At 42.4% G+C, this 14,036-nt stretch overlaps 1 long non-coding RNA gene across 1 annotated transcript; it reads left to right on the top strand.

The window, feature by feature from the left end:
- The first annotated feature begins 658 nt into the window (after positions 1–658).
- On the top strand, positions 659–8,401 carry LOC146893383 (uncharacterized). Its single transcript, XR_015738473.1, has 4 exons — positions 659–757; positions 1,885–2,180; positions 3,155–3,206; positions 6,300–8,401. It is a non-coding gene; the product is annotated as an uncharacterized LOC146893383 (long non-coding RNA).
- Positions 8,402–14,036: the final 5,635 nt, after the last annotated feature.

Below are 14,036 nucleotides of genomic sequence, written 5' to 3'. Positions count from 1 at the left end.
TCTGTAAGCTTCTTGTATTTTCATAGGCATATCTTTCCTTAGGTTGGGAAGTTTTCTACTATGAATTTGTTAAATATGTTTCCTATGCTTTTGAGTTGAACTTTTTCTCCTTCTTCGATACCTATTATTTTTAGATTTGGCCTTTTCATGCTGTCTCATATTTCCTGGAAAATCTGGGTTAAGCTCTTATTAGACTTAATGTTTTCTTTAACTGATGAGTCTATTTCCTTTATTGTAGCTTCAGTGCTTGAGATTCTCTCTTCAATTTCTTGTATTCTGATGTTCTTGCTTGCGTTTGTAGTTCCTGATCTTTTTCTCATGATTTCTGTTTCTATAATTCCTTCGACTTGTGTTTTCTTTATTGTTTCTATTTCAGTTTTCAAATCCTGGATAATTTCTTTTATATGTTTGATTTCTTTTTCTTGGTTTTCTTTAAGTGATTTGCTGATATCTTCCAATTTTTTGTTTGTCTTTTCCTCAATATCTTTAAGGGAATTTCTCATTTCATTTTTAATAATTTCAAACATTCTCTTGAAGTTATTTTTTAGGTCATTTTCTTCTACTTCATCCATATTTTGATGTAGGTGGGCTTTCTGTCTATGTGTTATTTTCATTAGTTAATAAAGAGACTGCCTTGGTCCTTTGATCGGACAGAAAATTAGGTAGGCGGAGTAAACAGAACAGAATGCTGGGAAGAGGGCAATGAGGCAGATGCCATGGAGCCAGCCACCAGGTCAGACATGCTGAATCTTTTCCGGTAAGCCACCACCTCGTGGTGCTACACAGATTATTAGAAATGGGTTAATCAAGATGTGAGAGTTAGTCAGTAACTAACTCTCTAGAGATGATGGGCCAAGCAGTGTTTAAATGAATACAACTTGTGTGTTATTATTTCTGGGGCTAAGCTAGCTGTGTGAGAGCTGGGCGGGATGAAAAGCAGGCCTGCCCGCAGCTCCTCACTACAATATTTGGTTGTTCAGGTCTTGCTGTTGTAGGGTCTTTAGGTTTCACTGGTATTGTGTTGTTCTTTGTGGTGTAGCATGTGATCTTACCTTTTCTACTAATCACTGAGCTTTTTATTATCTGTTTGGGTAGTGTGTCTACCACTGTCCAGTCACAGTTTATGCTAATTTATTTAATTTATACTAATTACCCTGCTTGGATACATACCTAAGCAGTGATGCTTCTAAATTTTTGAAACGGGGTCTCACAATGTAAACTTGGCTGGCTTTGAACACAAAGAGACCCACCTGAGTGCTGGGCTGAAGTTTCTAAATTTTATGAGAACTCCGTGCTTACTAGAGAAATTTATCTGAGGAATTAATTATCATACTGCTCCAAAGACAGGTCACATATTTCACCTTTCCCCTAGTCCTTCCATTTTAGCCTGGTGTGGTGGTCAACACTTGTCACCTCAGCAGTCAAGAGGCTGATGCAGGACAATTTGGGCAAGCTTGAGGCTAGTCTGGGCTACAGTAGCAAGACCCTGACTCAAAACCAAACCAAAACAAAAGGGATATAGTTCAATTGGTATAGTGTTCTCTGGCATCCAGAGCATTGGGTTCAATCCCCAAAAGCACAGAGACTAGTTCTGGTAGCACATGTCTAATATCCTAGCAAGAGATTTGAGAGAAAAGGCAGAAGAATCATAAGTTCAAGGTCAGCCTCAGATACACGTTAACATGTATGTGGGCAAAGAGCATCTGGGCACTCCAGGTACCACATCCATAAATTTGAAGATTTGTTTTTGTTTATTTTTGATGTGGAGTGTGTGTGTGTGTGTGTGTGTGTGTGTGTGTGTGTGTGTGTGTGTGCGTGTGTTCATGTAGAGATTGATGTAAGAAATCATCATCAATTGCTCTTTTATCTTCCTCACTGAGGCAGGGTCTCTCAATCAAATCCAAAGCTGGAAAGTTTGGCCAGTCTTGCTAGCCAGCATGCTCTATGGAGTTCCTTCTTCACTACACCCACCCAGCATTTTTGAAGGTTTCTGAGGACTTGAATGCTGGTCTTTGCTGCGGGAGCACCTTCTGCTCCTTCAGCCAATAGCCACTGAAATACCATCCCACTGGGGTGAGATTTATTTCTCTTTTAAAAAGAGTGGCAAACCTCTGCTCGCTCTCTTGTTTCCGGCGCTTGGTTCCGGCTCCTGCTCCAGTGACGAGACTCCTTTCCTGAAGGTTGGTGTTTTGTAAGTTTTACCCCTAAAATAAATACCCCTTTCAATCCTAACTGGTGTGGGATTGTTTCGCGCATTAGTTCCTAATGCTTAGGTGGCAAGTACTTTAACCTCTGAGCCATCTCCTTGCTTTGCTTTGCAGGTGGTATCTTAAGTCGGCCGGTCTCACACTCTATATAGCTGATAATGACCTTGGGCTCCTGCCCCCACTTCTGGAGTGCTGAGGTTGTAGGCAACACTAGCACCGTGGGTTTATGGCAGTGCTGGGGATCTAATCCAGAACTGTGTGCATCCTAGGCAAGCATTCTGCTGAGTTATACCCAGTCTTTTAAAGTCCCAAACCACCACCTTGGTTGTGGTGCTGACTTTGAATCAGCTGTCTTTGGTTTTCAGCGCTGGTTTCTTGGGTACCAGCTGACATTTGGCAGTGCCTGGCAAAGGAGTACAGTGCTCTGCAATCCTGCTGCAACACTGGGCAGTAGAGCTGCCCAGTCAACAACTCAAATTTAATTGAATGAGTTAGTTTCCTCCCCTAAGGCCTGATTAGAAGTTGGCACTGTTGGCTTGGTAGATGAGAAGAGCAACCTTAATGCTGGAGGTCATAACCCTGGACTTCCCTGGAATTGGAAGCTTAATCCAACTGGGGTTGGATAGTAAGTTATTTGGCCTTAATATATTCCCATGAGACAAGCTGACTTGCCCTTGCCCCCAAGAATGTTAAAACAAAGGATGACACATGACAAGATGACTCAGTAGGTAAGTTCACGTGCCACCAAGCCCGACGACCTGAGTGTGATCTTCAGGACTCACATGGTAGAGAGAATTGATTCCCATAAGTTATCCTCTGACCTTCATACATACATGTGCTATGGCACACACACACCCTAAATAAGTAAATGTAAATAATAATAATGATGATGATGATGATTCAAACAAACAAAAGATGCATTTATTTTGTTTGATTTTTTTAAACAGATCTCCTGCAACCCAGACTGGCCTTGTAGACACTTTGTAGCCAAGGACAAAGGTGAATTTCTGTTCTGCCTGTTCCACCTCCTGAGTGCTGGTACTGGAACTCAAGGTCTCACATATCCTAGGTAAACGTGTACTGGTCTCCAGCCTCCAAGAACTATACTTTCAATATTTACCCAGTTGTTTGTGAGCTAGTGTCAGGCCTCAGTCACGTTGTCACTTATACATTATTTCAATGATTTTAACTGCTAAATGCAAACAAAACAGAGCTTTGTAAAACTGAAGGGGAACTGGCATCAGGAAAAGATGCCTGAAAAAGGAGGAAACATCTGTGTGCCATGTATCCAAGTGAGTTGTAGCTAAAATATGCAAAAAATATTACAATAGCAGATGGCAAGTTGGGTTTAAATGGGCAAAGCATCCGATGAGATATTTTCCAAAGGGCATGGACAAATAGACAAATGTACAATAAGCACACGTAAAGAATCTTGATTCTTGCTAACCATCTGGGAAATACAATTACAACCACAGTGGAAGTCACTCTGTCCCCTTGAGGACAGCCATAATGAAATAGTCATGCAATAGCTAAAGTTAGGGAGGATGTGGAGAAGTCGGAATCTTAATAGATTACTGATTGGTGTGTAAAATTGTTGGTTACTTGTAGTGCAAATTCTAATCAGTCTTAATAATAAAAACCCAGAGTCATATTGGAGTACATACTCAAGAATCAGAGAAGTAAAGGAGCCAGCCACTAAGAGAGACTTTTTTATCTCTACCAAATCCTTAGATCAAAGGGGTCAAGATCATGTCTGCATGAATCCTTAGACTGAATGCAATGAGCTCCTGTTTCCACCTCCCTAGTACTGGGATTAAAAGTGTGAGCCACCACCACCACCTGGCTCTGATTCAACCCCTGTAGCCCAGAGTGGCCTTGACCTCCTGATCTTCCTGATTCCTCCTTCCAAGTGCTGGGATTAAAGGTGTGTGCCACTACCTGGCCTCTATGGTTAACTAGTGGCTAGCTCCGCCCTCTGATCATCAGACAAGCTTTATTTGTTAGAGCGCAAACATAGTACCACCACGTACGTATTTTAGTATACCATACTGTATCATTCCTTTCCTTCCACTTTGATTGTCTGCTACCTCTCTGGGCCATTAGCTATGTTATTTCCTCTAGGATCCCATATCAAATAGGCATTTTTCCCCTAGACCCCCTAAATGAGACTTTCAGTGACATCTCAGGGATAAAGGGAAACAGCCTGCCAACATAACTATTTGCCAGTTACTATACTTTGAGGGGTGAAAAGCTAGAGCTCCTCAAACAAGTTAACATCCAGTGACTGTAAGTCTAAGCAGTTTCCCTGCTAAGAAGACCACAAATCAAGGCCAGCGTTGATGTTGGATTCCCCTCTGTATAATGTGAATATGTTTCATTACCATTGATTATTAAGAAGCTACTTTGAGCCTTTGGCAGTGCAGAATAGAGAAAGGTGGGAATTCCAAGCAGAGATAGAGGAGAAAGAAAGGCAGAGTCAGGGAGATGCCATATAGCTGTCAAAGGAGAAAGATACCCACCCCAGAACCTTACTAGTAAACCATGAGCCTTGTGCTTAAAGACAAAATAATAGGAATGGGTTAATTTAAGATGTAAGAGTTAGTTAATAATAAGCCTGAGCAGTTTCTGTGTGATTATTTCAGGTCTGGTGGCTGGGAAAAGAACAAGCATTCTCTATGTACAGAATGGCACCAATGTGAGGCAACTATGTCTACATAAAACCTGAGATGGCTTGAAAAGAAATTTCAGACACAAAAAACAGAGTTTAGTGCAACTTCTTGGTAGCCACATTTGTTTTCAGATGGGCTCTGTCGCTGGTCCTGGCAGGGGCACCGCGGCTCCTTTAAAAGAGGTCTTCCTGACTCAGCATTGGCAGCAAAAGCTGCAAAGCTTCTTTAGGGGAGGGTTTCCTGGTTCATGCTAGTTGCATAAACAGCTCTGGTCCTTTCAGAAGGCCAAGCACTTAAATGGAGTCTGTGAACTGCTGAATGTTACAAATTGTTTAATGGCAACATAGACCCACTACGACCCTGGAGCTGGGGCTGTGTGCATAGCTCTCAGAGGCAGTGAACATGAGTCAACAGACAGGGACACGGAGTTGGTCCTTGTCATGCCCACTTAGCATTAAAAATAAAAAAGTGCTCCTGGTCAGAAAATAATTACAGATGCACATGCAATAAAGAAAAATTCAGACGGAAAAGACCTCTGAATGGGTCACAGTGTTGAATAAATGTACATAGGTATGGTAGAGAGAAGAAAAAGAGTATAGACAGTTATAATATAAAAGAGTATAGATAGTCATAGATTAAAGGAGTAAAGATAATAAAATAATTATTAAACTTGTAGAAAAAGTAATAGAGTAAAAAAGCCACATAAAGATGGAATAAAATAGTAAGGAGAGTCTGGATTATGTATATTATTATGTTTTCTTTGAATTTTTTGGCTGTAAGTGAATGAAGTACAGAGAGATATTTGATTCTGGGGACTACTAATCTAAACCAATATATATATATATACTTTAAAGACATCTTGACTTCAAAATTTGGGTCTAAGGATATGTTGCTTTGGAAAAGAGGTTCTGCTTTTGTTTCCACAGAGAAGATAAGAACCTGTGGATTCCTTCTAGAATAATGTGATTTGATGGACCAAGAGCCCCCAAAAAGTCTCCATGAACCCCCCAAAATACTTCACCCAACAAAAAGCAGGAAGCAGTTTGAAGAGAACTACACCCAAATTCTCAAATATTGTTTATAAATGTTTGTTTTCATTTAAAGGGGGATATTATGTTGAGATAAATATTTGCATTGGTATGGAACTTGGTCTAGGGATACAAATTTAAGGTTAATTTTGTTATATGTATTTCTGTTCTTCTTTAAAGTATTGTGTTTATGCAGCTCATCTAAAAATATAATGTATAATTAAAATATAGGTTAATAGATAGTCATTTGTAATAGTCAAACTTGTAGTCATGTTAGGTAGGTTTTTTAGATGTACAGAGATATATTTCAGATGGATAAGTATTCTTCAAATCTTTCAAAGATGTACAGAATATGGCATTTAAAATATTTTAAAAAGTTATACTTTTCTCAACAGTGAGACATGTCTGCTTCTGGCAGCACCAATTATGTCAAAAAGGTTGATGGACATTAAAGAAACTTGTTATGAAATTTGCCTTCAATGTGACAAGGCTAGTCATTTGGCCAAGAAACTGCTCTTGTCTGGACTGCTTGATGGTATGCTGTATGAACTGGACATGCAAGACCCATGACTGCTGAACTTGCCTAAAGAAGGTGAGACAGTCCTTCAGGGTTCCTGCTTCATGAAAGGGTCTGACAATGTCCACCAAAATACCATCAAAATTCTTCATAGACCTCGAAAGAATAATATTCTACTTCATATGGAAAAGCAAAAAAACCCGGGATAGCCAAAACAATCCTATATAATATAATAAAGGAACTTCTGAAAGCATCACAATCCCTGACTTCAAACTCTACTACAAAGTACTGAAAACAGCCTAGCACTGGCATAAGAACAGACAGGAGGACCAATAAAAGACCCAGATATTAATCCACACATCTTCAAACACCTGATTTTTGACAAAGAAGCAAAAAATATCAAATAGAAAAAAGAAAGCATATTTAACAAGTGGTGCTGGCATAATTGGATTTCAACATGTGGAAAAATAAAAATAGACCCATATCTATCACCATGCACAAAGCTCAAGTCCAAATGGATCAAAGACCTCAACATAAAGCCAGCCACACTGAACCTTACAGAAGAGAAAGTGGGAAGTACACTTGAACGCACTGGCACAGGAAACCACTTCCTAAATATAACCCCAGCAGCACAGACACTGAGAGAAACAATTAATAAATGGAACCTCCTGAAACTGAAAAGCTTCTGTAAAGCAAAGGACAAAACAAAACGACAGCCAACAGAGTGGGAAAATATCTTCACTAACAGAGGTCTGACCTCCAAAATATACAAAAAACTCAAGAAATTGGTCACCAAAAGATCACATAATCCAATAAAAAAATGGAGTACAGACCTAAACAGAGAACTCTCAACAGAGGAATCTAAAATGGCTGAAAGACACTTAAAGAAATGTTCAACATCCTTAGCCATCAGAAAAATGCAAATCAAAACAACTCTGAGATTCCATCTCACATCTGTAAGAATGGCCAAAATAAAAAACACTGACAACAACTTATGCTGGAGAGGTTGTGGGGAAAAGGAAACACTTCTGCATTGCTGGTACAATCCCTTTGGATGTCAGTGTGGCGATTTCTCAGAAAATTAGGAAACAACCTTTCTCTAGACCCAGTAATACCACTTTTGGGTATATATTCAAAGAATTCTCAATCGTGCCACAAGGACATGTGCTCAACTATGTTCATAGCACCATTGTTTGCCATAGCCAGAACCTGGAAACAACCTAAATGTCCCTCAACTGAAGAATGGATGAGGAAAATGTGGTACATTTACACAATGGAGTACTACACAGCAGAAAAAATAACGACATCTTGAATTTTGCAGGAAAATGGATGGAGCTAGAAAATATTATTTTGAGTGAGGTAACCCAGACACAGAAAGACAATTATTACATGTACTCACTCATAGGTGGTTTTTAAACATAAAGTAAAGAAAACCAACCTACAAATGACAATCCCAGAGAACTTAGACAAAAAGGAGGACACTAAGAGAGACTTACATAGATCTAATCTGCATGGGAAGTAGAAAAAGATAAGATCTCCTGAGTAAATTGGGAGCATGGGGACCTTGGGGGAGGGTTGAAGGGGGAAGAGGAGAGACAGGGAGGGGAGCAGAGAAAAATGTAAAGCTCATTAAAAATAAAAAAAAAGAAAGAGTCTATCAGACATTCTACAGAACACAGAAGAAAGTGACTGACACACTGCCAATGTAGGAGGAACTGCCTTTGAAATTTCCTACTTCATGGAAAAGTCTTTCAGATACTATGGGCCTGTAGGCTGAAGATGGGTGCCCCAGTGTCACAGAAGAACTTTGGGTGACTGTCTAGGCAGCAAGATGTCTCTGTCAGTTCTAGAGTTTTGAAAGTTGCTTACAATGCACTTCCTGTTAAGTTAGGTAATATTATATCCTTCTGGGGTCTTTGATGGAGTTAAAAAATAGTTATAGTTTTCCTTAGTTATGATAAAAGATAAAGTAGATATAAATATTGTAACTGTAATTCTTGCTTGATTGCCGTTTTGTTGTGTGTAATCTTGCTATGTTGAAGTTAAAACCTTCCTTTTTCTTTTGACAGAAAAGGGGAGGTGATGTGGGGTTCCTCTGGGACTCCCCTGTGTATGCTCAGAAGAAGTGAGAAGATAATAGTGGAACAGAGAGATGAGCCCCTGGTTAGGCGTGCCTGTTGCTCTTCTAGGGGGCTCGAAGAAGAGCCTAAGTCAGGCTTCCTGTAACTCCAGCAGCCTTCACAGACACTACAAGCACATTTACACAGATATATGCACATAGATACAAATAAGAGAAGTCTTTTCAAAGATACTGTCTGGCCGGGTGGCAGAGGCAGGGAGATCTCTGTGAATTAAAGGGCAGTCTAGACTCCAGAGTGAGTATCAGGACAGCCAGGACTCTTACACAGAGAAGCCCTGTCTCAGAAAAACAATGGATAGACAGACAGACAGTACAAAGATGGATAGATAGGTAGATAGATAGATAGATAGATAGATAGATAGATAGATAGATAGATAGATAGATAGATAGATAGACAGGCAGACAGGCAGACAGATAAATGATACTGTCTCCCCCTCTAAAAAAGACCTCCAGTCTTTCTTTTTTTGAAGATTTATTTTCTTTATAATTTTGTGTGAGTGTGAAAGCGACAGAGAGACAGACAGAGAGATTCCAGAAGGATTTGGATCCCCTGGAACTGAAGTTACAGGCAGTTGTGAGCTGCCAGATGTGGGTGCTGGGAACTGAACTCAGATCCCATGCAAGAGCACTACTTGCTCTTAGCTGCTGGCCTATTTCTCCAGCTCCAAGAACACCAATATTTCTAATGGCATTAGTTATAATAGTAAAAAAAGACATAACTCAAATACCATGAACTAGCAAACAACTGAACAAAATGTAGCATATTTAAGCAATAGAATATTACATGTCCTGAAAAAAGAATGAGGTGCTTATTTATGTTATGAAAAAGGTGAATCCTGACCCTATAAGAAATGGTCACTGGGCAGTGGTGGCACGTCTTTAATCCCAGCACTCGGGAGGTAGAGGCAGGAGGATCTCTGAGTTTGAAGCTAGAAGGAAGGATTAAAGGAATGAAGAAAGGAATGGAGGAAGAAAGGAAGGAAGGGTCACAACGTTCTGTTTAAATTAAATATCCAGAATAGATAATTCTGACAAGATAGCAAGTAGATTTGTGATTGGTTAGGGATGAGATGAACAGTAATTGGGGAATGACTTCTAAAGAGGTTGTGGGTAATTTTTTTTAGGTTCTAACAATGACCTAAAGTTGAATGTAGTAATGCTCATACATGTCTGCGAACATTCTGAAAGCAGTGGTAGCTAGACATGGTAGAATACAACTTTTGTCCCAGCTGCTGGAAGGCTAAGGCAAGAACACCGCCTTAGGTGGCTCAATATGGCCCTGACCCAGATATGGGATTAGAAGCACATAATAGATGGGGCTGGAGTTCGGGGCCTTATGCATGCTAGGCAAACAGCCTATCAAAAGCAAACGCTGTCTCAAACAAGTAAACAAGCAAACCAAACCTGCAGCCCAGCTACGGGGGAGGATGAAGCAGACTGCCTGGGCTACAGAGTGAGTTCATGGCCACTCTGAGCATCCAGTCTCAAAAGAACAACTCTGGTTACCAGCCCTGCTGTACCTACTGAGTCATTTCTAGCCCTCGATACTTCCTTTAACTTTTTTTTTGTTTGTGTGGGGGTTAATACAGTCAATCCTCAGTGTACATGGGGGACTAGTTCTAGGTACCGGGAGCTGTTAAAGCCTCATCTAGGAAATGCCATAGTATGTGCATATATCTATGCATATTCCCCTGTAGCATGTAAATCGTCTCCAGAGTATGTGTGACACCCAATGCAATATAAATTCTGTGCAAATAGCTGTCATACTGTATTGTTTAGGGAATAAGGGCAAGAAGAAAAAGTCCGCAGATGAGCAGAAGCATCTGCATTTTGAGCTTTAGGTAAGGGGTAGGATGAGCCCGTGCATACAAAACTGAAAATGCAGATGGATAATTAAATACCAAAATACCAACAGTGGGACATTTAAGGTGTAGGGCATGGATTGTTTTATCATTTTCCTATTTTTATAAACTTTATTTAGTGAACAGAGGAAAATGAGAGGTGAAAAATGCTAGTGTATGGGGCTAGCGAGACAGGTTAGTGGTTCAGAGCGTGTGCTGCTCTTGCAGAGGACCCAGGTTCTCCTGGCCTCTTAAGGTGCCTGCAAGCACATGACATAATACAGACAAACGGCTACACATGCACACACAGTGGACATACAGACAAGAGGCTACACATGCACACACGGTGGACATACAGACAAGAGGCTACACATGCACACACAAACTTAAAAAAAATCTAAGTGTCAGATTAGTTGGAGAAAAAAGAAAGCAACTGTTTTCATTATAAAAGAAGGAAGAGTGCTGGGTGGTGGTGGCGCACACCTTTAATCCCAGCACTCGGGAGGCAGAGGCAGGTGGATCTCAGTGAGTTCGAAGCCAGCCTGGTTTACAAGAGCTAGTTCCAGGACAGGCTCTAAAACTACAGCGAAACCCTGTCTCGAAAAACAAAACAAAACAAAAAAACCCAAAAAAACAAAAAGGTGGAGGGAGAGCTCTGGATAGAGTAATTTGATTCTTGTTCTTTCTCTCTCTTTCTGTCCTTCTTCCTTCCTTTCTTCCTTTTTTGATTCTTAACACCACAGATAAAAAAGTAAAAATCAAAGCAGCCATGTTTACACTTACAATCCCCTCCCCATGCTTAAAAAATGTATGTTTGAGTTATCTGTGTGAGCGTGGTGTGTTAATACGATATACTGGCATGTGTGGAGGGCACGGGTGTGCGTCACTGCACTTACGTGGAGGCCAGAGGAGAATGTAGGAGAATGTCTTTAGTCACTCAATCAGCAAGCCCCAGGGATTCTCCTGCCTCTGCCTCCAGAATACTGGAGTCACAGGCTGTCCAAGTTGTGATTTTGTTTTTGTTTTTGTCAACTTGACACAAGTTGAAGTTACCTGGGAAGAGGCTTCTCATTTGAGAAAACGCCTCCATCCTATTGTCTTAGACAGCTGATGTGGGAAGGCCCAGTCCACCGGCAGGGCCACTCCTGGGCAGATGGACATTGGTGGTATAAGAAAGGAGGCTGAGCCTCTTAGGAGCAAGCCAGGACTCAACATTTTTTGTGTTCTCTGCTTTAGCGCTGCCTTTAGGTTCCTGCCCCAGCTTCCTTTCGATAATGGGCTCTGAGCTGTAAGGAAACATAACCCTTTCCTTCCCAAGTTGCGTTTAGTCATGGTATCTCACTACAGCAACAGACACCTACTTTTATTTTTTTAACATAGTGATGTGATCTTAACTTAGGTCTTCCATGCTTGTACAGTGCTCCCACCCACTGAGACATCGATACGGTCTCACGGAGCTCAGAATGACCTCAAACTTGCTATGCAGCCAAGGATAAACTTGACCTCCTCATCCTCCTTCCTCCAGTACCAAATGTTGTGGCTACCTGCGTGTGCCAACATTTTAGGCTCTCCATGCATTTTGCAGCTGGTTCTTGTAGAGCAATTTACGGACATTCTTCAAAGACCCAACTCCAAACCTATGACTTTCACCCTATAGGTCCCCATCAAATCAACCCTGATTTCTTAAGGCCTTCTCATCCCGAGAGGTCCCCTACTGTTGCACTTGCGACCTACCAGCGTGGGAATCTCCCCAGCTCAGTCCAGGGATACATCCCTGGAGAGTTCAAAATGTAGTGAGATCTCTGGGGGGATTCAAGTTTCACAGATTGGGCCCCAGGTGGCGCTGTCCTCTTAGGAAAAGGTCGAGGAAGCCCAAATTCTTTTTTTTTTTTTCTCGATTTTTTTGTTTCTTTTTGGTTTTTGGTTTTTCTTTTTTCTTTTTGGTTTTTGTTTGTTTTTTGGAGACAGGGTTTCTCAGTAGCTTTGGGGCCTGTCCTGCAACTAGCTCTTGTAGACCAGGCTGTCCTCGAACTCACATAGATCTGCCTGCCTCTGCCTCCCGAGTGCTGGGATTAAAGGTGTGCGCCACCACCACCCAGAGAGGCCTCAAATTCTAATCCTGCTTTTCCTCACAACATCTCCCAGTGCATTCATACCTGGTTTATTATCTCTCTCTTATGGTGTATGTGTGTGTGTGTGTGTGTGTGCGTGCGTGTGTGTGTATCTGTCTGTCTGTCCTGATAGTTTTCAGGAGTTGTTTCTCCTTCCACCCTTTGGATTCTGGAGACTGAACTCACTCAGGTTGTCCCTCTTTGCCGCAAGCACCCTTACCCCCTGAGCCGTCCTACCAGCACCAGGTGCCTGATTTTTACAATTCAGGGTGTCAAGGCTGGGTGCCAGGGGAAGCAGGGAACCCACAGGCTTTCTCGACTGTTCCCGGGGGACCTAACTTTCAGATAAAGGTACGAGTATCATTACTCCTTTCAGAGTGCCACCTAAATCTGTAAGAGGAGACGGCCCCGCCCCTCTCTGGTTCAAGCCCTTCTGACTCCTGTTGGTGGTGACTTGAAAAACATGGCTGTAAAGCACCAAGTTCTGATTCTGGTGCTGGCCCTGGTCTGGTGTGCTGCTTACCTAAGCTTTAGGGACCCTGTGTGCCACAAGCAGACTGGCCTCAGCATTCTGGGCTGCCAGTCCAGAGTCCGCGCTGGGTGGGAGAGGCAGAAGGTGTGGTCAGTCAGCATCTTGGCCACGGGCAGGTTGCCCTGGGAGTTGCCAGAAGGAAAACATTTTCCGGGAGCCGGAAGGGCTGGCAGAGCCCTGGGCGGGTAGAGAGATCACAATGGACCCTTGTGTGATGGTTTAGCTTGGACTCGCCCTCAGGCCCAGCTTCTGGGCCAGGGTGGACCCTGTTTTCTGATCTGCAGCCAGACCTAGCTCCTAAGCAACACATCCTGGGCCCAGACAGGAGCCAGAGCTTTGCGTCAAGACCTGAGGAAGCGAAGCTCACAGGCCTGTGTCCGGTGGATTACTCTGTCAGCCTTCCCGGAATCCTCCGGGCTAAACAGCTTCACTTAAGTTCTGAAGGCTGATCTTCACAACCGGACAGGTGTCCAGTCCTGGGAGGTTTCCTCTTCAAAGAGCCTAAGGGAGCTCAGGACAAACCGCACTTCCAAACCTGCAACAACTTTGCTAAAGGTCCCTGGAGGCCATCTGAGAGGCTTGGCTTCTCGACCTGATCTAGCCTCAGTTTCCCTCTCAGCCAAGACAGTAGGTAATTCTCCTTTAAGAAACACATGGTGGGAAGGTGTTTTAAGTATCTGGCATATCCTCTGCCTCAGGAAAACACCCATCCAAACCAGGCCAGACAGCTTACAGCATCCTGCCCACTCTGTCACAGCTGGGGCCCGGGCTCTGAACCTCCTCTAAAGCAGCTGGCAGGAAGCCCCCCAGAGCACCCCGGAGACTGCACCCAGTGTTCACTTCTCTGAACCTGGAATTAGTCATGCCCCAGGACAAGAGTCCTGCTCTTGTGGGCTTATGGTCATCTGAGTAGTTGTTGATGGCAGCCTTTCACATCAGCCATCTTCGTAAGATCCAGAAAATCGTCTGTCTTTTTCTCCTCTCTATCCCA

This window comes from Myodes glareolus, chromosome 7 (genome assembly GCF_982192425.1).
Source record: "Myodes glareolus chromosome 7, mMyoGla1.1, whole genome shotgun sequence".
Classification (NCBI taxonomy): domain Eukaryota; kingdom Metazoa; phylum Chordata; class Mammalia; order Rodentia; family Cricetidae; genus Myodes; species Myodes glareolus.
This window is presented reverse-complemented; position numbering and strand designations above follow the sequence as displayed.